The 24,245-nt window shown below is 34.5% G+C and overlaps 1 long non-coding RNA gene across 9 annotated transcripts in view; it reads right to left on the bottom strand.

The window, feature by feature from the left end:
* Positions 1-24,245, bottom strand: part of LOC141507872 (uncharacterized) — a 250,353-nt gene that overhangs the window by 37,017 nt on the left and 189,091 nt on the right. For 6 of the 9 annotated variants that reach the window (XR_012474294.1, XR_012474293.1, XR_012474295.1 and 3 more), the window contains 3 exons: positions 17,827-17,895; positions 6,973-7,066; positions 2,057-2,240 (listed from right to left, as the gene is read on the bottom strand). This is a non-coding gene — a long non-coding RNA (uncharacterized LOC141507872). The remainder of the gene's footprint in view (positions 1-2,056; positions 2,241-6,972; positions 7,067-17,826; positions 17,896-24,245) is intronic. The other 3 variants (XR_012474297.1, XR_012474292.1, XR_012474299.1) reach the window with 3 other exon arrangements.

The following is a 24,245-nucleotide window of genomic DNA, read 5'->3' as shown; positions in this document are numbered from 1 at the left end:
TTTTGATTAATTTAAGCCACTTTTTATCACTCTATCATATTTCTGGGATAGGTTTGATATGTTTTCTGAATTATGTTTCCTTTTTTGGTCTAGGTAGTCTGTGGTACATTTTGTTGATAATAACATCTCTGTTGCATCTTTCATTGCTCTTCACTGAAAATGTTTTCCATCATGTTCCTCCACACATTAATCATTAGAAATAGAGAACAGTCACCAGGTTTGACAGTTTCAGGAGACTGTTGTCACATTCTAAATCTGCATGCATCATGAGAACAACATATTTCTCTTTTGTAATGTCATTATGACAAATAGCTGCTTCAGTATTTTTAGGGAAGAACCACCAACTGCACTATTATTCCCCTTCTTCCTCTGACACAGGCATTGGCACATGGTAGGCTGACTTGATTGACCTTACTGGATGACTTCCATCCTGTTTACTTCATGTGTTTCATATTAAAACTTCTTTCAGTGTAAAACATAGTTTCTCCCTAAGAATTTCTCATTTCATCCTCTATGAGATTTACCTTTGTGTTCACTGGTCTTTCTTCTTCCCTTGTCTCAAATAATTCTACCTTCTAACTTCCTAGAATAAAATAGGGTTACCATCAATATCTTCACCTTCTTTTCTTCCTTATTCTTAAGTGCATCTCATCTTTTTTCAAAGAATACTTTAATTTGCTATTTGTGGTTACATATCAATTACTTGACACCTGCAGGAAAACAAACATTGTACTTCATAATGACCTATGCCCCCTAAACTTGCTGGAAGTGTGATCTTCTATGCTGTGTCATTCATGTCATTAGCTCTCAAGAACTGATCATGGTTTTCCTTCCATAGAATCAATTATTCAGTTCAAATATCTTGCCTCATTAGGGATCCTTTCACAGTTTTCAGGGAAGCTGGTTGTTTTGTTTTGTTTTAAACTGAAATAGTTTGGGTAAAAAAATCTGCTTCCAAAGAATAACTGAATTCAAAATCACATATTAATGAAAAGAACAAATACTCAAAATGTTATTGACAAAGGATATCACATTCAAGCAGCCTCACTCTAATTTTTTTTCCTGAATTTATATTCACTTCTCCTTTAAAGCTTAAAACATCAAGCATCCAAGGAGCATTAGGACAAATGGCAAAAGTCAGGCCTTTTCATTGACTGTGTATTCTGTTCTCTACTCTGCCCCCTGAGGTTTGCCCACCTCCAGATGATGAACTGCCAAATGCTGTGTTCACAAATGGTCACTAAATGGACGAAAAAGCAAAGAAATTTAATGAACAGAGGCTTCACCCTCACTATTAGCCTTTTTTAATATACATTTAAACACATTTCAATAAGAAAAACATGCAAAACCTGAGAGGGAGTAATGAACTTTGCATGGTTATTTGACCTTTCAGGTGTTTAACCCTTTGTTCAAGTGGGGCACTGGAATTCCAAATTCTTGGATTCCTCTTTCCTCTGGGTTAGGTTGAAAGGAACCTGACTACCCACTTCTTTTTTATCTTCTGAAATGTAAAAATACAGCCAACTCTGTGTGGCACACAGTTTTGAAGTGGAGCTGGTCTTTGTTTGACATCCAGTTTGTCTGGCATCTGACATTAGCATTGCTAAGTACCTAATTGCTAAGTGCCTACCAATTCACATATTGTGTCACCACATCATTCATACAGTTTAGCAGCCAATTTTTTCCCTACTTTTTTTTTTCTTTTGTAATAGATGAAGGTAAGAAATATTCTTTTTTAGGACTATGGGGAAAAATCACATCAATATTTGCATAAACCTATATTAGCACAAATTTTTTATATTAAATAAAATTGATTGTTCAAGAAAAGAAAGATAGATACACATTTTCAAAGATTCAATAGCTCTCTAAGAAAGAAGGCTTGTTAAATACAAAGTTTACCATGTGTTGCAGGGTGTTTAGAGGAAAACATGCTGAACTTGGAGTCAGGAGAGACTTCTATATTTTACTTTGCATGTGACTACGGAAATATAGCTTAACCTTTCTGAGCTTCAGTTTCCTCATCTGTTGAACTGGGATCAAAACCATGGGTACTTACCTGAAAAGATTGTTTTGAGGTTCCAAGGAAATAATGCTTTAGAAGCATTTTGCCATCCTTGAAATGTTGGGAAAGTTTCACTTATTCATAATTAAATTTGTAGAATATTTGTTAGATGTTTTAAAAATATGCTCTTTAGATTTCTGAAGTAATTTTAAGTGGATTGTTTCATGAATGGAGAGATCTGGAATAGAATATATAAATAAGTTAATCCACAACATAGAATTTAGTTTAAAAAAATCACAACAACAGATTGTGGAAGGGTACACTCTAAGAACTTACAGGCTAACCCACAGAACCAAACACATAAAGAATCCCAAACAAAAGCTGTGACCCAACTCTTTCACAACTTCCCCACTTGTTAGTTCCTATGTTACTAGGAAATCAATTTATATTTCCTTTGTATACCTCCTATATTCTTTTTAATTCTTTTTTTCTTTTTTTATTTATTTAAGGCAATGGGGTTAAGTGACTTGTCCAAGGTCACACAGCTAGACAATTATTCAGTGTCTTGAACTCGGGCACTCCTGACTCTAGGGCCAGTACTCTAGCCACTGTGCCACTTAGCTGCCCCTGTATACCTCCTATATTGTTTTTATGTGAATATGTTGTATCTCCCCATAGGAATAGAAGGAATCCAAAGTAATGGTCATCCAACTTTTTAATTTCAACCACTATCAGTAAAAATAATTTTTAAAAGAACCTTGATTGTATTTAGAGATATAGTTTATAAATATATATTTAAATTATATATATACATATATATATTTAAATTATATCTATATAGATAGATAGATAGATAGATATATCAGCTAAGTGCCACAAGCAGATACAAGCTTCCTGAGTTCAAAACTAGTCTCAGATAATTACTACTACCTCTCTGACCCTGGGTAAGTCACTTAACTCCATTTACTTCAGTTTTGTATCTGTAAAATAAGCAGGAGAAAGAAATGGCAAGCCATTCCAGTATCTTTGTGAAGAAAATTCCAAAACGGAGTCATGAAGAGTTGGCCGCTACTAAAATAAATGAACAACAACAACAACAACAACAACACTAATAGTTATATTAGATAATATAGGTTTGTCTGTTTTTAAGTTATATAAACGTACATGATGCTACATTCAGTTTATTTAATGTCAGTCATAGTAAAAGACCAAACTCTCTGTAAGGTTAAGTGGTTTGATGTTGGTTGGACTTAATAAACCATAACATGATTCTTCATTTCATTTACCAGGTACAAAAACATTTTTGAAATTTTGCCATAAAGTTTTCTTCTTTCGTATTATCAATTTGCTGTTCTTCTAAACCAATCTAAACTGTCATACTGTTATATTTTTAAAAAACTGGTTCAAAACCTGGGAAAAACTCTTCATGTGGAATAGACAATTCTGTTTCCAAGTTTAAATATTCAGATATGAAAGTTTATATAAGTGACAAATATTTTTGGCAACAAAATAACATAATGATGAAAACATTTCCAAATGTCAGTTTTCTAAATGCCTTCTCCACAGTATGAATTCTTAAAAAAATTACTTTTACATCAATTGTTGAAATGTCACCTTTTCTTGAAATCCAAGATATACAGAGAACCAGAGAACTAATACAGGTATATAGGACCAAAAGTTATGCAACAAGGGAGAATTTGTTCATAGGACATGAATAAATACTTTCATAAAGAAGAATTAAAGCCATTAAAAATATGAAAGAATGCCCCCAAATACAAAACATAGCAGAAATGCAAGTTTCACCTCATGTCCAGTAAATTGCTAGATGACAAAAGATGGTCATAAATAATGTGGGAAGGGGTGTGGAGAGACAACACATTAATGTGTTATTGATAGATGTATATGTTGCTTCATATCTTTTTTCAAATAAATATCTTACATTTTTTCTGATTTCTTTCATGAAATTGAGAATTCAAAGTTTTTTAAAAGCTGAAATTAAGTGGAAGAATAGCTCAAGTATGCAAATGAATTAAATCTATTTTGAAATCCCCCCATCCCCCCACCCTCCAGAAATCAATTAGTCAAAAAGCATTTATTAAAACGATTCATACTGGACATTATTCTAAGTTTCAGATACAAAAAAAATTAAATAGCCCTTAAAGAGTTTACATTTTATTGATAGACACAACATAAATATTTACGAAATAAATCTAGAAAATTTTATAAGGGAATGAACTAGAATTTGGGGGAAATCACAAAAGGCTTCATGTAGAAGGAATTCCAAGAGGTAGAGGTAAGGAGGGAGTGAATTCCTAATTTTTTAAGGACAGCAAATACAGTGCCATGAAGCCTGGAGATGGGATATTTTGGGTCAAGAATAGCAATAAGGCCAGTTTGATTATATTGTGGACTATGAGCAGAGGAATAATGTATAAAAAGAACAAAAAGTATGTTAGAGTTAGGATGAAAAGGGTCATTGGAGTTTTTCAAGAAGTAAAATGACATTGCTAGATTTACACTTTTGGAAAATCACTTATGTATTAAGATTGGAAAGAAGAAGGGTTTGAAGTCAGGGAGAACAATTAGGTAACTATTTCAATAGTTTAGGTGAATTGGATAGGAGGGTAAGTGGGAGTGAGAGTAACCTTGAAGTTGTGAACCAAAGAGATTAGAGAGATGGTTGGTGTGTGTTTGTGTGTGTGTGTGTGTGTGTGTGTGTGTGTGTGTGTGTGTGTGATGGTAGATGTTTAACAACCAGCTCTCCTGGAAAATAATGTACCTATAACAAACTTTTGAGTTTAATTTGTATCATTAATACTTTATTCATCATTTTTATAAATCCAGACAATCAAAAAACAGTATCTTATGCTCTGATTTCTAACATTTTCTGATTTCTGAGATGTTCTCATAGAAAATTTAACAAATGGCTTTTGAGAACCTGTTCAAAACAGTTCCAGCACATCACCATATTGTAGAATCCTGATCAGCAAAAAGGAAATTTTTGAAGAAGGGTGGGTTTAGAGGGAAATAGAAAGAAATCAGCAATATAGACCGTACATCATTCCTACTCTTTGAATGAAAAAAAATGGTTGGAGCTGTTATTTATTGACATCTGTCCCAAAGCCTAAAGTCAATTGGGGATGCCTCAGGCTCAAGATGATGGTGGGGGGACAACAGGGTGTGTTGTGCTGGGAGAAGGAGAGGACTTTTCCAACAGAATCTTTGTAGAAGCCATAGTACTGAGGTCACAGTTCTGAGGAGTTGATTGCCTTTCAAGCAAGGTGTAAATTAGGAAGCTTATATAACAGTAAAAGGATAAGTTGAAGCAGGGAAGTACTAGATGATAAAAAGTGAAGAAGGGAGTGGATTGGCTGTGAGGGAAGTGAGAAATAACCTGTATTACTATTCTCAATATACTCACATGTCCATTGGGATGAATGAAAAATTCTAAGTTGTATATGTAAGTTGATTGTAGGAGCAGAACTCTCTTTAGGGCAAGGAGAGTGGATTCATTCCTTCCCCAGGGAATAATTTTTCAAAAGTGGCATATATACCCAAAGCCAAGGCTATTACCCTTAGGTTCATATTGTTATAGTTTCCCTAAGTTTTCCTTTTGCACAGTTGAGAACAATCAATTGGGCCACAGAGGCATAAACTAAGCTCTGTGGGGATGAAATTGTTAGTTCTCTCAGAACTAAGTAATCAAATCACACAAGGGAGTCATAGACTTCTACCTCCTCTCCCAATGAGATTGTTTCTAGGATAGTTTCTCTGTAGCTCTATTTCTTCCCCAACATAATTTATCACCAGTGGAAGAATTCCTATTTAGGGTACCTGGAGTACCTGGAAGCATCATATGAGTTATTAGAAAGAAAGCAAAATGACTAGAACAAAAGTTATGGTTAACAATTCATAAGCATGTTCTCTTTCATTCAAAGGTGTCTTTTGCAATGAAAATGTTGTTTTTGCTATTGTTTTATAACAAAATGATGTAGAAGCTCAGAGGAGTGGAGTCTCATGGAAAATAAAGAGATAACTGGCCTGGACACCCTCCTTAAATGGTAGGTGGGAAGGGAAGGATAATATTTTGCAAAAGAGGGGAGAAATGGTTAAAACTTCAAGCTTGTAAATTTGGAGAAATTTTCTTGAGAATAGGAATTGTTTCATTCATTTTTTTGTACTGGTATTTCTAAGGTCTAGCATGAACCCTGGCACATGGTTATTGTTTAAGGATTATCAGTTGATGGGAGCAAGTATTATTCCAAAGTTCTCCATCATCCCATTAGTCCTATTGAAGCCAGAATTTCATCTAACTTAAGAGCATGGACTAAGTGATTGGTAGCTCAAAGGTACTTTCTAACTCTTCAATGATATCTTCATGCTTTCTTTCTGTGAAAGACATGAAAGGAATGTTAATATAGTAGATAAACAAACAAAAAGGACTGTCACTCATGTTCTGAATCAAAGATCTTTTTGAAGCTCAGGTAGATTTGGAAACCCTGAGAATGGTTTCTGGTAATTCAATCACAAGCAAAAATGGTGGCTTGTTCCAGACTCCATATGTTTTTCATTTCTCAGTCATGTCCAACTTTTTGTGATCTCATCTGTAGCTGTACTTCATGGAATATGTGAAAATCTACTGTAGAAAGAAAAATAGGCTGCCTCTGACAAATGGAGCCTCTTGAGCTGAGTAGCATTTAAGGGGAAAGGCAAATGTCATTTCCAAAATGTCTCCAACCAAAAAGACATTGCTGTTGAGGAGACATGGCAGAAGATTGCCAAGAAAAATTGCACCATCCAAGTCTGAGGGAAAATTGTTTTATTTCAACATATATAAAATATGACTATCAGATGTTGCTTGATGCTTGTATTTAATTACAAAAACAAGCTCACTCTTTTCATCTAACACCTTTTTTCCCTTAAGCAAAGCTACGAAAAGTGATGAGAAAAAAAGGATAAAACATACCTACCTATTATCATTGTGTAGAGAAGTATTCAATAAATAGAAGTTCATATGCTTCCATTTTTGTTCATTCATTTTGCAGTGTATAAATAAAGGATACCCTAAATGAAATGACATGAATCATTTAAGAATTTGAACTTTTCTCTAAAACTTGTGATTTGGTCATGAGTCAATTCTTTATTCCAAGGTTTAGAGCCCACCCTGGGGGCAATAGTAAGAGCACCTAATTTTGAGTGAAAGAAACCAACTTTGATATGAACTCAGAATTCACAAGGCAAGTATTAGGGTTTAGGATAGAATAGGATAGAGTCCAGAATGGTGATTTCAATGGTATAGGAAATTTCCAGATGAGGAATCCAGGTTGGTACCTGTTCCCCAACTCATAGTCTTGCCCAGGGTTAGTTGTATTATTCAATCATTTCACTCATGTCTAATTCTTAGTGATGATCCCTTTAAAGCAGTTTTATTAGCAAAGATACTGGAATAGTTTGCCATTTCCTTCCCCAACTCATTTTTACAGATGGGGAAACTAAGGTAAACAAGGTTAAGAGATTTGGCCTGGGTCATGCAACTAACTAGTAATAGCCTGAGGTCAGATTTGAACACAAAAAAATATTACTAATTCCAGACCTTGTTTGTTTCTACTGTGGCACCTAACTTCCCTTGTTGTTGAGAAAAAAGTAACTTGCCCAGACACTATGGGTTACAGCAGCTAGACTTGAGTCAGTTCTTCCTGATTTCTAAGTCAACTTTCTTTCTATGTACTAATCCTTACTTCCCTCAAGTACCATCTACTTTTTTTTGGGGGGGGGGGGGAGTTGGTGAGGCAATGGGGTTAAGTGACTTGCCCAAGGGCACACAGTTAGGTGTCTAAAGTTGGATTTGAATTCATTTCCTCCTGACTCCAGGGACAGTACTATATCCACTGGGCCACCTGGCTGCCTCTTACTTCTGATAGAGTGTAAAGAAAGAAAATATAGAGGTCAAGGATAGAACAAATTTTATATCATTATAAGCATGAAAATCCTGAGCTTTTGTTAGAACTGAGACAACCTAGATTGGTTGCATAAAGTGAGAAAATCCATTAAACAGTAGTTAGCCATTTGACTTAAGGAGATAAAGAAAATGGCCTCCACAGCTATAACCAAATTTAGGCAGAGAGGTTGCAGAATTAATTTAGTCTTATCTTACCTTTGCTCTGAAATGTCAGAGTTTCGGGAATATCGATTTTATACTGTATACTATAAAAAAAGGGATAATTCATGCTAGAATAAAGAGCAACATCTATTCTGTTGAAATCTAATTCTTACATATAATCACTTCAACACATATTTTAAAGTACATTATGCAATACATTAAAAATAATGATTTTGAGACAAATTAAGCCATAACAGCTTCAAATCAGTTTGCCTACACAGTTAATATGTTGATTAATGTCCTGTTAGGACTGAGACACTCATTTTTATCTCATTATTCAACTCAGTGTTTTCCCACAGCTATTGAATAAAAATGTAATTATTGCTCTAAATTATGTTATTATTAACTTTCACATGGTGTTTCTTGATAAACAGTGTCACAAAATAGAGAACTTTTATCAGAGAAAATAACAGAATAAAATGCATAAATATACAGAATTATTATGTATTGCAAGCATAAAGGCTCCTGGTAAAAAGTGGACAGTGTTTTTCCTTATAAAATAAAAATAAAGAAATATAGTGTTAAGTGCTTTAAATATTGATGCCACATAAGCTGCATTTGTCAAATAAAAGGCAGTTGACAATAACTCTGAATATTGAATTTTGTTCTCAAAATCTTTGAATATGGGAGAAGCTTCTACTCATATGCCCATATTTATGGATTCTTGACAGAGTGATCTACACAAAGGTTGTTCACCCCAATATTTCTTTATTTTCTTCCAATATCTAAAGTTTCTAAAGGCACATTGCCTGGTGACCTTTACCTAAAACAAACGTGACTTCAAAAACAGAGCTAGGGGATCAAATCTGTGCTTGTGTACGTAAATGAAATACTTTTTTTCCCTCCACCTTCTATCTTGTCAGAGATATTATACAATGCCAAATCACAAAGCATTTTGGAAGTCTTTAAAGATACTGTATCAATCCCCTGCTTGAGTTTTATAACGAAGATGGACCTTTTCAGAGTTATGCTTTTGACATTATTGTTATGCAAATTGGTATTTTTCATGCATTAATCCCCACAAGAACACTGAGCTATCCAGTAATGTTATTATATTCAATAAAAGAGATTGCACCTGAGTCTGATGGCTTCCCAGGTTTTGTTTTGTTTTGATTTTTTTTGGCTTGATTACCAAGAAGGATAACGGGATAAAATATTTCTACCTGAAGCAGAATATCTGACTTTTAATCTGTTTTTAAGAATGTTCTCATTGGGTCCTGATAATAAACACTCATTTGTGATATACTGTAAGGACATGAGTGACACTAAGACCAGGGCATAATCCTACATGAACTGAGTCTATCAACAGCCCAGTCTAGGCACCAACAGATAAAAAAAAGGACCAAAGAGTTAGTGCATCATCAAAGTCAAGAGAAGGTAAACAGGTCATAATTAGAGGGAGGAATAAACATATCTCAAATACGAATAAAGTCAAATATCAGGATTGACTAAATAACATATGACATGAACACGCTTAGGTTAAATATGTACTCATGATGCTGGGCTTGTCTTGGTTTGTGGTATTGTGTTGTGTTGACATTCCAGCAAATGCCATATCAATTGGCTAGGTACTATCCTGAAAAACTACTACTAATAATAACTACCTCTTCAGTCTGTATTCTACCACCTACCCTTCATTCATTAATTTCTTCATTTTCCACCTTTTTTTTCTCAGAGCATTGTATACCTCTCATCTATCTCTCAATGTCTTACTCTCCTAATTTCATCCTTTGCCTTCTCAGTACAGTTATAAGATTATAGATTGGCCAACCTTACTCCACTTGGATGAAGAATTTGTTGATGGCATCTTTTGAACATGCCCATGGTGTCTGATCCTTCCAGTTCACACAGACACAGACACACACACACACACACACACACACACACAAACAGACCAACCCAGAAATGTAGTCTTGAGTTGATTCTGAAGTCATTGCCTCCTTCATCTTTCTTTCTTATGAAGAAGTAGTTTATTCAAAAGATCAGTCTTTTTATGAGTAGAACAAGGATATAGTAAGGCAGCTATCATGATTTTGATCTCTGAATGGATCAGTTTTAGTTTTTGCTTTCTTCACAGGCACAAAGGTTGTTTATCCCAATATTTCTTTATTTTTTCCCAATATCTAAAGTTTCTAAAGGCACATTTCCTGGTGACCTTTACCTAAAAAAACATGACTTCAAAAACAGAGCTATGGGATCAAATCTGTGCCTGTGCATGTATAAATGGAATACTTTTTTGGGAGGAAGAATTGTCATTAAACATAAGTAGAATCAGAGGAAATAAGAATGAATGAGGATTAATTTTTACCCAAAAGATAAAACCTAAAACCAACTCAGAATATATATATATATATATATATATATATATATATATATATATATATATATATATATATATATCATGATAGTACACCTCTATAGAATTTAGAACAATTGACACCCAAATTGTATTAATAAGATGAGATGTGATTATATAAAAAGAAAGTCATTTTTATCATTAACTATATGTCATAAATATAATTTCTCCCATTCAGTGATAATATATTTTTCTTGCCCAAAATTCTGTTATACATTTGGCAAAATATTAATCTAAAGTCTGAGAATCTTCATTAAAATTCTCCCTTGGATGCTTACTACCTTTAAGACTCTGAATAAAATACTAAGTATCCTTGGGCTTCAGTTTCCTGTCAATAAAATAATGACTTTAGACAAAATAGCCTCTTGGGTATTCCCTTCCAGCTCTAAACTTATGATCCTAGGAATACCAACATGCAAGTCCTGTCAATTCTACCTCTGAAAAATTCATCTGGTTTCCATTCATCCTCTCTACATCTACCCTCCTTACCTCCTGTATGTACTCCCTCTACTCACTTATAGACCCCACTTACTCTCTGGATCAATGTCTTCTGTATTTCCTTCCTTTACCAGGATACCAAACTAATTTTTCTCATATCCATGGCTAACAATATTATCCTGAATCTGAACATAGAAACTTGGCAACCATGAACAAGGACTCTAGCAGGGAAGAAAGTACTTCTTGGTTGATAGTTTTATGCATGTTATTTGAACAGTAAACTTGATAATTAGAAAAATTCAACTAAGTATTCTAGTGCTATATGAGAAAGGTCAGTAAAGTATTGTGCTTTTTTAAAAAAATGATATTAGATTTTAATAAAAGTTTGTGAGTGAGAAGGGCTCAAATAATTATTTCCTTACCAAAAATCTCAATTCCTAAATGACTTGAAAAATTTCCCTTGCTTGTTCAATGGAAAGAAAAGATGGATTTAAATGTCTCTATCTCTTTAAATCCCTATCTGTAACCTCAACTGCCCTACAATATGAATTATCTTTAAAATTAAAGTACTCATTATCAGGAAGAGTTCATCAATATATAAGTAGATTAGTGATGAAGTAGTCTTTGACCACTTTTTATTTTTATTTCTTTTTTTTTTGAGTAGTCATATTTAAATACTGATTCCTTTGAACTAATTGTGCCCAATACCTTTTCCCCTTGTATTTAAAAGGGGTCAAATCTAGCTATGGATACGGGTGCCAAGAAAGATGGAGTCTTTTTTCTTCTAACTTTCCCTATAATTTTGAACCTTTTGTTTAGTATAAGCACAATTATATCACATTTTATCCTTGAATTTTTGTGGCTACAACCTTAGAAAGAGCTTTCTTTCCATTTTGCTATATAGTTATGGAAATATTAGAATAGGACTAGGATCTTCAAATTTGCCCTTCACTTTCTCCCCCCATCCTATCCCATCACTAAACAAATGTCTCCTTTTATTCCAAATAACTGTTCTATTCTTTTATTCCATCTATCATGGGTAGCCTACAGACCCCACTTACTCTCTGATCAATGTCATCTGTATTTCCCTCCTGAAAAAAATCCATCCATTCACATAGTTTCAAATATATCATGTTTGAGATATGGTTTAAATAAGTGAGAATGATCTGATAAAATAAAAAAACCCAATGGATTTTAATGCAGAAAAACTTGGTTTTGAACCTTATTTATTTTATATACTTGTATAATCTTTCATAAGACTTTTTTTTCTAATCTGAACCTCATCTTTCAAATATTTGTACTTTCCTACTTCACAGAGATGTGAGGAAAGTGTTTTGTGAACCATCAGTCATTAAACACACATTGTCATCTTTCTCCTCCTCCTCCTCATCAACATCCTTATAATCATAAACACCTTGATCTTATCATTTTCAAAGCTAGTGAAATAGGAATTTCTGGAATGAATTGCTATCCTGCAAATATTCTACCATTTCTTTGGATTATTAAACAGCTGGAAAAACAACTATAATTTTAAAATAGCAGGATATGTACTCATCCTCTGTTGGCTCATTCAGTCTCCTCTATATTCTTTTAACAGAAGACAAGAATTGGGCTCATCCTGTTTTCCCATGAATTTTACCTCTGTATCTCTGTATTTTACATGCTATTCACTATATAAATTTGACAAGCATGACTATTTTACATAGTCAAGAATATTTAAAATTTGTTATTAAAGTGTTATAAATCAGTATTGCTTGTGAGCAATTATGGGCATAAATTTTGTCTGTGTTAATAATCTAGTTTCAACTCAGTTTATTGGCAGAGTTCTCTATTTTTAGGTTTGGAAATGATCTGTTAGACCTGAAAGTTATATAAGATTATGAGTACATAATTCTAGCCACTGAATCATCTTGGTAGATATTTGGCAATTGCTACATTTTTACAACCTGTAGGAGAGGGGGAAAGGAATAAACTATATAAAATCACTAGATCCCAGGAACTATGCTAAAAGCTTTATAAATGTTATCTCATTCAAATATCATAACAACCCTCATTTTATTGTTAAGGAAAGTGAGGCTAAATGACTTGCCAAGAGTCACATAACTAGTGAGGATCTGAGGTCAAATTTGAATGTAGGTCTTCCTGATTCCAAATCCAGCATCCTATTCATTGTATCAACTAACTGCCTAGCTAACTGTTTGTTTGTTTTTGTTTCTTGATTGCCATATAACACTGCTTTCTCCTTGAAACTGCAGTCAACTGAAATTCCCATATTTTTTTCAAAGTGTTATACATTCTTCATTCTGTCTCTAATGATGTTGCTTTTTTGACTCAAGAATAAGACTTTATACTTAGCCCTTTTGAATTTCATATTTTTATATTCAGTCCAATATTCCATAATGTCTATATCTTTTGTGTATACTGACCCTTATTATCCAATGTTTTAGCTATCCTTCCCATCTTTAGGTTATCAACAAATTTGATGAATGTTTTACCTATGTTTTTGTTCAAGTCATTGATTAAAAACTATTAGACTACAGAGGGTCCCTGAAGATCATACTTCTTAAGATGTTGCTGCCCACTGCCAGAGGCATAATTACTAAGGTTGACATGACTAGGGATAGTTTTGTGGTCTGATACCCGTCTGAATATGCTGTTGTACTTTTGTAATTAGTCTGCAAGGGTAGACACGGTCACTGTGAAAGGGTCTAATTTAAAGGAATTCTGCAATAATGATGATCAAAATTGAATTTTTGAATCATTTTCACCCTCAAGTAATTTAGTCTCAATATATGTCTATGTTTAATAATCTCCAATACCTAGCTAGGCAAATGCCCATAATGCCAAACTTTAAAATAGATATCCTAACTGTGAAACTATGGTTCTATTGTTTTCTCCTCTACCTTCAGGTCAAAAAGTAATATTTTAATTGTCCTCTGGAAGAATCCATTTTTCCTGAACACTGAACTTTGAAATCAGAATACTTTGGTCCAAATCCCAGTTCTGCAACATACTACATTTCTGTGACTGTAGGCCTCAGTTTTCTTATCTGAAAAATGAAGCATTTAGTCTAAACAATTCCTAACTTTTTTTTCCTGTTCTAAGTATATTAAGAGTTCATCTTGCTCAAGAAAATTCCACCATGGATGAAACTTCTGGGACTCAACAATACCCTGTTAGAGGGAGAAACTCTGAAAATAAAAAAAACAGGTTTTTTGCATATGAGTCTTTATGTCCCTCTATCAATATAGGACAAAATACACTGTTGCTGTGCATAGTATCTTCTCTAAAAATAAAATGTCTTCCTCCACTCCACAGATAATTTGGACAGCTGTTCAATAAGCTGTGATCTATGAATGAATTCCTATAATGGAGATGACATGGGACATCAGAAATTCTAAGTATATAACAATCAACTTAACACAGAGTGGGGCAACATCCAGGAAAAGTAGAAATGGTGAAACATAGTGAGACAATAATGATTATTGTCAGGAACTCCATCCCAGCAGGGATCTGTGCCTCATTCTATATTAGGAAAAATATCAAATTTATCATTCTCACTGAATTATGAAAAAGAATTTAACTGGCTAGCTTTATCATCAGTTAGTATTAGGGGGACCTGCTACAGCAACAGGAACCATAGTTAGAAGAAAGAAGATTTTCCTACAGTCACAATGTCAATAATCCAGCACCTAAAACATCCCCATTAGTTCCCAGAATCTGTCTAGGATTACTGGTCAACTATTGTTTGCTCTTTATTAAATAATATCTATCCCACTTTCTGAACCTGACATAACTATGTTAATATTCTCTTAGGCCTCAAGTTAATAGTTAAACAGTTTAATTAGATCAAGAAAAATGCATATTAAAGTAAAAACATCAGCAATTATAGCTAACATTCAAATAGCACTTGATTTGCCATGTTCTTTCCACATTTGCCAGATTCCTTCTTCATAACAATCCTGCAGTCTAGATACTTTTATTATGTACATTCAACAGATAATAGAACTGAAGTTGAGAGGAGTCAAACTCAGGCTTAATGACTCCAAGATGAGTACTTTATAGACTCTGCCTCCAAGTTAACTCTAAGAGATGGACGTGAGTTCCTTAACCATTGGTAAACATTCAATAAAAACTTCCAACTCTCAAGTAAAAACAACTCTCATTGCATTAGAATCTCAGTGGAGGACTTCAATCTTACTCTATGACTGGTTTTGCAAGTGGTGAATGGGATAATAGAAAGGAATCAAGACTTGCCACAGACCCTAGGAGCAGGCAGAACATTTTAGAACTGGGTTACTGGATTATCATGGATTATTGAAAGTAATATCAGGAAACGTGGCTGCTACTTTTACCCCAAAGAGCACTGGATAAAAAGGATGAAACCATGAGAAATGACACTTTCCAGACACAAAGGAATGGATAAAATTCAGGTTCTGGCATGAAAAAGAACAATTCTTGAATGAGTACTTATTTCAAATGATCAGAGTCTTTTGCTGGGAAATGGGGGTGGATCTTAAAGGTCCCAATCCATTTCCTGATAGTTCTAGAGAAAATCTCTCTATCTCTTTCTACTCCAAAAAGCCCTTTGGTTCCATCTGCACTTTACATCATGTTTGTAAATCATTTCATTCTGAGTCCACAGTCCTGACTGCCAATCATCTTGGAAAGGAAGGACAAGTAAAACTATCCTGAATGTCAACTGTCACAGTCTCCAACATCTCCTCTCTTGTATTTGCTCTACATCCATTAGTATTCCATCAAAGATGATCTGGTGAAGTGAAAAGCAGAATTTCACTGACATATGGGATTTTTTCTTGGATGTATTGAAAAATCAGGGACATTGAGATTGAATTGCTTCTTCAGCTCCAATCTTTTTTAGAGGAGCCAAATATTTTTAGGTAGTTAAAATACTAATATGAAGAAAGACATTTTCTGAGTCATATACCAAAGTAAAAGAGAGTCATAGTATTCTTAATGAGCTATGAGAAGGTGATGGGCAGGGGAAAGGATTGGTGAGTAATTTTGACAAAGTTGTCTTTTCACAGGTTTCTGCTAATCTTTTGAAATGTCTTCTGTTTTTGACCTACACAGAGATGAGAGTCTCCTGCTGCTTGACAAAGCCTAGTTTTCTAGACTGGTTGGCAGAGGCATTGCAGGGATTCTAGGACTTGGAAGTAGTGTTTCTACAATATGAAAGTTCCCTTTGGATAATTAACCCCACATAGCCCTGCTATAGAAAAATTATAGTACATGAGCCTGGCTTTCCACATATAGTATTAATGTGCCAGACACACAGTAAAAAGCAAAGTAGAGGAAACAAAGGCTGTATCCCAGCATGCCCAATACTGAAAACTAAAATCCTGTCTGCAGGGCAGGATCAATGGATCTGTGTGACACAATGAAATGAAGACTAACATGGGGAAATAAAATATGATCACATGTAAACAAAATTTAGTCATCAAAATCTTATTCTCATACTTTAAGGATTTTTTAAAATTCTCACAGTAAAGCTTTTCATAATGGCCCAAGTTTCATGATGTTAGGAGATGACAATCTTGTAGGTTGATTGTCAGGACCAAAGTAGAAAGAGCTCTTGATTCCAAAGGAGAAGGCCTGGATTTGGAGTCTAGATCTACTATTTATTGGTACTCTATCTGGCTTTGAGCAAAGCACTTACGCCTCCCTTGAACTCAGTTTACTCCTCTGTCAAATGAAGAGGGTTGTGTTCAATATAACCATGAACAAATAAACATAAATGTTGTTACATAAATATATTCAAGATTTATCACTTGGTCATCTGCTGTGGGAACTAACAGCCACCTCATAGAAGAAATAGGAATATAGGATGCCTTGGTATAGAAGTGCTTTTATTATTAATCAATAATATCATGTATAATATTATAATGATTAATAGTATCATCATATAATTGCATTATTAACATAGCTTTTCATATTTTTGTAATATGGATTTATGTTATTATTACTTATTATTAATTATAGCCAGTGCTTATATTGGTCTTTAAGACTTGTAAATAACTTTCTGGATGTCATCTCATTTGCTCATCTCAATAATTTTGGCAAGTACTTTTTTTTAGATGAGGAAACTCAGATTAGGTAACTTGCCCAGGATCATACCACCAAATAAATATGTGAGGCAAAATTCAGACTCAATTTTTCCAAGTCCAAAACTCTATCCACTTCACTGCTCAATCACTTTCCTTTGAAGAAGGTTCTAAGAAGTGGAGGTGACAAGGGTGTGCATTCCAGACAAAGGGGAACAACCAATTAAAACATGGGGATAAAATCTATCTATTATCTATTTATATATCTAATCTATCTATCTATACATACATATTTGCAATATATATATATATATGATATAAGTATGCATGTATATATTTTGTATGAGAATTAGTATGAAAGCCAGTTTTCATGGACCATAGAGTATGAATATAGTAATAAAGAATCATTATGGAAAGATGAGTAAGGACTAGAGGAGGGAGAGCTTTAATGACCTTTTGTAGTATTTATTTTCTAATTATTGTGACCAATAATTGTAGGGCAGAGTAGAGCAATTTATCTATGGGAGAACAAGTCTCAGGAGGTCCATGGGAGTTAAACAGTGTATACAAAGGAGTTTCTTGGGGGGGAGGGAGTTTGCAAAGCAATGGGGTTAAGTGACTTTCCCAAGGTCACACAACTAGGTAATTATTAAATGTCTGAGGTCAAATTTGAACTCAGGTTCTCCTGACTTCAGGACTGGTACTCTAACCACTGTGCCGCTTAGCTGCCCCTAATTTTTGAAAACAAGTTCAATAAATAACTGCTTGTGAAAGACAAACCATGGCACAGGTAAGGAGCACTGACCTGGGAGCAAAGCTCCTACTTATTACTCTTCTCAAGGAACTTCATCCTTCCAGGCCTCAGGCTCTTCTTCTGTAAATGGAGGGCAAAGAACAAGATCACTTTCAAGTTTCCTTCTATCTGGAATGCCATTGGTCCTTTTGTTGTTTCACCTATATTATCAACAGAACCTTCACAAAGGCCCAAAGTCACAGGCAGCTAGAACTTACATCTCTTTAGCACAGGGTTCTTAAATGTTCCACCCGTGTCAGGTTCCCCTTTGGCAGTCAGATAAAGTCTATGAACCCCTTCTCAGTATGAAGTTATTTAAATGAATACAATAAAATGCATAGAATTACAAAGGAAAGTTCTTCTGTTGAAACAGTTATCAAAATAAGAAAAAAATCAGACGAAAAGCTCTGCCATATAGTCTGAAACTGGTGGTTAAGGACTTTACCCATTGTCTAGCGCCAAGGCTGGGACAAAGGACAGGCACTGTTCCACCTTTGGTCTTTGTCTCCCTCAGGGTCTTACACAATATCTGACACATATATACCCACTCAATAAATGTTTGATTATACCTTGGGTGAATTTTAAATTCATTTCTAATTTTCCTAATACATTTAAAAATCTTATCTCCTTGAATATTTTCTCCCCATGGATTCCCATTTGTACTTAACAGTTTACAAAATGCTCAACAACAACAGCAACAAATTTATATACACACACATATATGTATGTTTATGTGTATTATTTACATGTATGTATTTTATGTATTGTTTGTGTGTATATGTATGTATTGCATGTATTGTATCTATTGTGTGAAGAGTTTGGGTAAGGAATATCATCTCTTTGAACCTCAATTGATTCATCTTTAAAACTAAAGACTTGGATTAGATGATCTATGAGAATATTAGCTAACCTAAAGTCACACATAATTAGAACCCAAATCTTTTGGTTACAAATCCAATACTCATATCCCTATATTACTTAGTTCCATGAAAAGGATGCAATACCACCTTTCAAATCACATTAGTCAAAGAAGATATTGAGATTTCCATCCATTCAAAACTTTGCTCCAATGTGATCAGTAGACAAGACATTTATTCTCTCTAAACATATTGCCCACCATGAGAGAATTCCATTCCTGGTTCCCCTTTCCCAAATCCCCAAGATAGAATGATGCTTGTAAAATTTAAATATAAGCTGAAAGGAAGTAATGGGCATTCAGAATACTCTTGGGATCCCAATGATGTGAATGTTCAATACGAGGCAGTATTTCTAGATGAAATGGATGCCTGCTTTTCATCCACATGAAAGAGGAGACGTGGGTTCACAGAGGAGGTATGAGGGATGCTTAGCTTGATTGAGAAAGGTTAATTACATGTGAAATGAGGCTGGGATTCAGAGGATGTTTGCTCTAGATTTTGTGTAATGTTATATCAACACTGGGATTCTCTGTTATTCTATTAACAAAATAAACTCATTTTGTTTGGTTTCTTTTTACTGTTGTTTTAATCCCACCGAACATTTATACTGTTATTTAATTTTACTAAACATATGTGGATAGTAAAGTACCTATAGAAATTAAGCTACTGAAAGATATTAAAGTGATCCAGTTCTTAACAGAGATTTGATCTGCTAATTAGCCACACCAATTTTATGGATCATTGCATCTCACTTAAAATGTATTGTTAGACGTTTATAATCTTTCCATAATGAGCTTTTATTGAGTGCATGGGCCAACTTCAGTGTGATGTGGAACAGAGACTCCCCTCCCCCATCTAAATATGATGTACTAAGACTTAGTTAATCACAATTATGCTCCATAGGAAGTGGGCATCTTGACATTATTAAGTATAATATTTGGGGAAGAATTCAAAGTTCCAACTAGTTCCCAATAAGCTGAAAAAACTTGATTCTCAAACAAAGAATCTCAACAAAAGAAAAACCAGATGGAAGACCAAAATTTCAAGAAATAGAGGATAGTGACCCTTATGAGAAAACCAGATAATAAGATTTCTTTAGCTTTTGGCAATTAGAAGCAGCAGGGAGGAGTGACCTGGATTCAAATTCTGCTGTGATTCTTATTAGATAGGTGATTTTGAGCTAGTCAGTTAAAGGACTACATATCTCAAGAAAATACTTAGGGTTTATCTACTTAATTATACATTTGTTTTGTTGGATTGAGTACCCAAATCAATAACTGTCCACACTGAAGAAATCACAGTTGTTTCTTATAATAATGGCCATAAGTAACCTCTCTGCATTTAAAAAATAATTCTTTATGAATAATAAAACAATTCCCAGTTATTTTATGAACATACAGTAATTATTAGGAAGGTAGAAATTAGATATTAAAGTGTATTTTGAGAACTTCAGCAGTATTATCTTCTGATAGTGAAATATTAGGACACAAATTTCACATATTCAGATAGCATAAGAGCATTTCCTTAAATGTCATGTTTTACTATTCCTAATGGAATGCTCATATCTCTACAGAAACTAATGAACTTTTAGTAAGTCATCTTCAAAATTTTTAACCACAATTAAATTATCAGACAATGCATGTACACAATTTGTGAAGATTTTTAAAAATGCTTCAGCACACTAGAAATCTAAATGCTAGTAAAATTATTATAGGAAACAGGGCAGAGACTTTAGATTTCACCCACACGGGGAACTATTGGTATGGAAAAGTCCTCCATTAATATAGACAGAGCAGTGCCTGGACATTGATAGAAACAATGATTTGCTCAGGGTCATGCAATGTATATGTGCCAAAGGCAAGACCTGATATCAGTTCCTGACTCCAAGATGAATTTTCTATCTTCTACACTGATCCTTCTTCTATCTAATAGGAATAAATAAAAGGAGCTCAAATGCAGAGATGCACATACATTCACATAATGGAAGCAATAAAAATATGGAGCTTGGGAAGTTTTAATTAGCACAAAAAATAATTGAAATTTCTTTTGAAAAGGGGGAGAGAAGTCAAATGAAAAATATATAAAAACCTGCTTACTCTCAGCATCATTTGAACTTGGCAAAACTAAGCAGTCACTCTTAGATGCTTATCATTCCCTGTTCTCTCCCTCAAAAATCTAAATCATACAAAAATTAAAATTTCATATCCTTGCATTATGTAGTGTTTGAAAACAAAAACAAAGTTAAATTAAATACATGTTTCTCCTCACATATTTACATTGCTATTTCTTGCCAAATTATATTCAAATTTTGTTAGTAGAATAAAGCCAAAGCAATAAGTGTTGTTTTACATTTAGGATTGAGAAATTGACTCAGCAAATCTAAGACAAAGGAAGGAAAATAAACCTTTATTAAATAACCGCCATGTACTAGGTACTTTATTATGTGCTTTAAAAACTATTCATTCAATCCTCAAAGCAGCCCTGGGATTATTGGTATTATTATCCCCATTTAACAGTTAAGGAAATTGAGGAACACAGAGGTTAAGTAACCTACCCAGGGTCACACAACTAGTAAGTATGTGAGGCAGACTGAAGTTAAATATTTTGCCCAGGTTCACACAATCCCTGGAGGTCAGATTCAAACTCTGGTCTTCCAGCCCTGTCAGGAGGATAGGAGTTTAAATCATCTCAGACATTTGACACTAACTAGCTGTGTGACCCTGGTCAAGTCACTTAACCCTGATTACTGTGCATCCATGGTCATCTCCAGTTATCCTGACCCAGTTATCACTGGACCCAACTGACTCTGGAGGAGAAAGTGAGACTGATGACAGTACAACTATCCCTTCACTAAAATCCAATTCTTGTGTTTGTCACCTGATGTCATGGTCTTCTTTCAGAATAAATAGACAAATAACTGTATATCTGAAAAAAAAAGATCCGAGGGTATGTGAGAACTGCAAGATCAATATAAGTTAATAGTGAGATTTGAATTTATAACCTTTGTATCTTCCTATGGGATTCAATGGCTCTCCTCTAGCACAAAATTCTTCAGAAGCTCTCTGTTGTCTATAAAATGAAATTAAAATTTCAGATTTAGATTTCTTTTCAAAGATCAATTAGATTTATAACATAGCTAGTTGTGGAGCCATAAATATATTTTCATTGCATAGCCAGGCAAACTAGATCACAAAGGTCAGCATGATATAGTCAGTATTGAGAAAAACTAGGTACATTCATAAAATAAGATTTAATTTTCAGTCTTCTCCACCTTTTTGAAGAGTTAAAGAGAAATGGGGTCTGTGAATGTTAAGTCTGACTTTATGATCTAACTCTACTGTGCCACTATTTAAGATTTTAATTAAAAAGGCACGTTGGAATGCAAAAGACCAAAGGTCATACCAATTTAATAAATTGGATAAAAATAAAGAATGTAAATCTAAATGGAATAACAACATTCAAAGAATGAAAGCTCATTGAAGGAAAACAATTGGCATCCCATTCAAAAGGATTATACGAATGAACACAAATGGCTGTTCAGTTGAAAGAGAATCAAAACTGTTCATAACATTTTTTTTTCAATTCAATTACACTCTATCGGTTAAAAGTCTGTAGCAACTCATAGGCAGCTTCCCTCAATATACACTCAGACCAAGGTCTTAAGGCAATGGTTGCCTAGTTCTTTATTCTAGGTGTTAGGGATGGGGGTTTCTATTTTTTTTTTTAGGTTTTTGCAAGGCAAATGGGGTTAAATGACTTGCCCAGGCCACACAGTTGGGTAATTATTAAGTGTCTGAGGCCGGATTTGAACTCAGGGACTTCTGACTCCAGGGCCAGTGCTGTATCCACTGCACCACCTCGCTGCCCCTAGGGATGGGGGTTTCTAATAAAAATTCCCAAAATAAAGTAGGGTCACAGGCTCCTACTTTTCAACTTTCTGTTAATCAGTAAGATGACACAATCAACTTTTAGCTAAATTATTTATTTTTAGTAAAGTATTGTATAATAGTGGCCAAAATAAGGGTGCCTCACAACTCCTGTTCACTGAAAACCTTTTCCTCCATTTATAGAGTCTTTGTGAAGCTTAGCTTTCTGCTATACTCGTAATGTGATTGATAGCTGATTTCCCTTCATGACAATGGGTCATGATCCCTGAAGCTACCACTGTCCTGAAGGTGGGCACTAAGGTTTTAATGGTGGTCATTGATGGTATCTCTAGTAGACTCACTTACCAACTCTAGAAACCTGATGGACCTTGGATCTAGAGATAAAGAGGAGATAGGAGAGGGAGAGGAGGGAGGGAGAGGGGAGAGAGAGAGAGAGAGAGAGAGAGAGAGAGAGAGAGAGAGAGAGAGAGACATACACACACACACCCTTTCCTCCCTCCCAACAGGTTCCTAGTAATTTTTTCTCAAGACCCTTCACTGAAGAACCTTCAACAGTAATTAGACCTTCATCTCAAATTCAGCTTTCTGGAAAGGTTTGCTATTTTATATAAGGTCTCAGAAATGTAGGCCTGAATTTTTCAACCAATCACAATTTGTTTAGCAATCTATTTACCTTTATTCCTCTCAAATTGATTAGATTTGTTCATAACTAGTTTGTTCCCTTAATTGATTCAACCTAGCTGTCCAGAGTCTTCTGAGATTACATTAATTGAGAAAGTCAATTAATTTAAATGCGTATGTAGAAGCCACTGCTCCAGGTTTTGGAAATACAATGATGAGATTGAACCTGTGATCTACTGTAACAGTATCCCAAAAAAGGAAATTACCTTTAACAATGCAAATTAACAAATCAAATGTTTATAGTCTTAAAAAGTTTCTCAGGGATAAACCCCTTAGCCTTTCTCAATCTCAATATTTTCATCAGCAAAAAGGGAATGCTAATAATTACACCCATAATGTGGGGTTGTTGTGAACATAAAATGAGATAACACATAAAGTGTTTCTCATATCTTAGTCTGTATAAACATTTGTTCCTTGTTGTTAAGTGATTTCCCCTGCATCACATAGCTGCTGTTGTTTGATCTTCCTTCTCAAAGAAGACCATGACATCAGGGATGTGATACCATGATATGCAAGTGAATTGGAGTTAAGTGAGGGAAAGCTGTGCAAAGTCACCAGCTTCACTTTCTCCTCTGAAGTCATCTCAGTCCAGTGGTCAGATGTGGATCTGGATGCTTGGAGATGACTCTGGATGCAGTGAGAAACCTTAGCCTTTTTAAGCTAAGATCTTTATCAGTTTATTCAAAGATTAAAGCTAGATAAGAGAGGAGTGAGGAAGAAAATGGTCTTTTTAACCAAGCCAAAAAAAAAAAATCTCTGGGAGGGGAAGATATTCAGGGTTAACAGTCAAAACAGAAATAATTGCTATTTACATTGAATCTTAGCCAATCAGAATTCAAACAATGACCAAGCAGGGCTAGACCTGGAAGTCAATTGAAAGCCAGAATGATTAGTCAATTGAAAGCCAGAATGATTCAGGCAAAGGACCCGAAGGTTAAGGGTGTGA

Source organism: Macrotis lagotis, chromosome 1, assembly GCF_037893015.1.
Source record: "Macrotis lagotis isolate mMagLag1 chromosome 1, bilby.v1.9.chrom.fasta, whole genome shotgun sequence".
NCBI classification, from domain to species: Eukaryota; Metazoa; Chordata; class Mammalia; order Peramelemorphia; family Peramelidae; genus Macrotis; species Macrotis lagotis.
The sequence above is the reverse complement of the archived record's forward strand: the minus strand, read 5'-3'. Positions and strand labels throughout refer to the sequence as shown.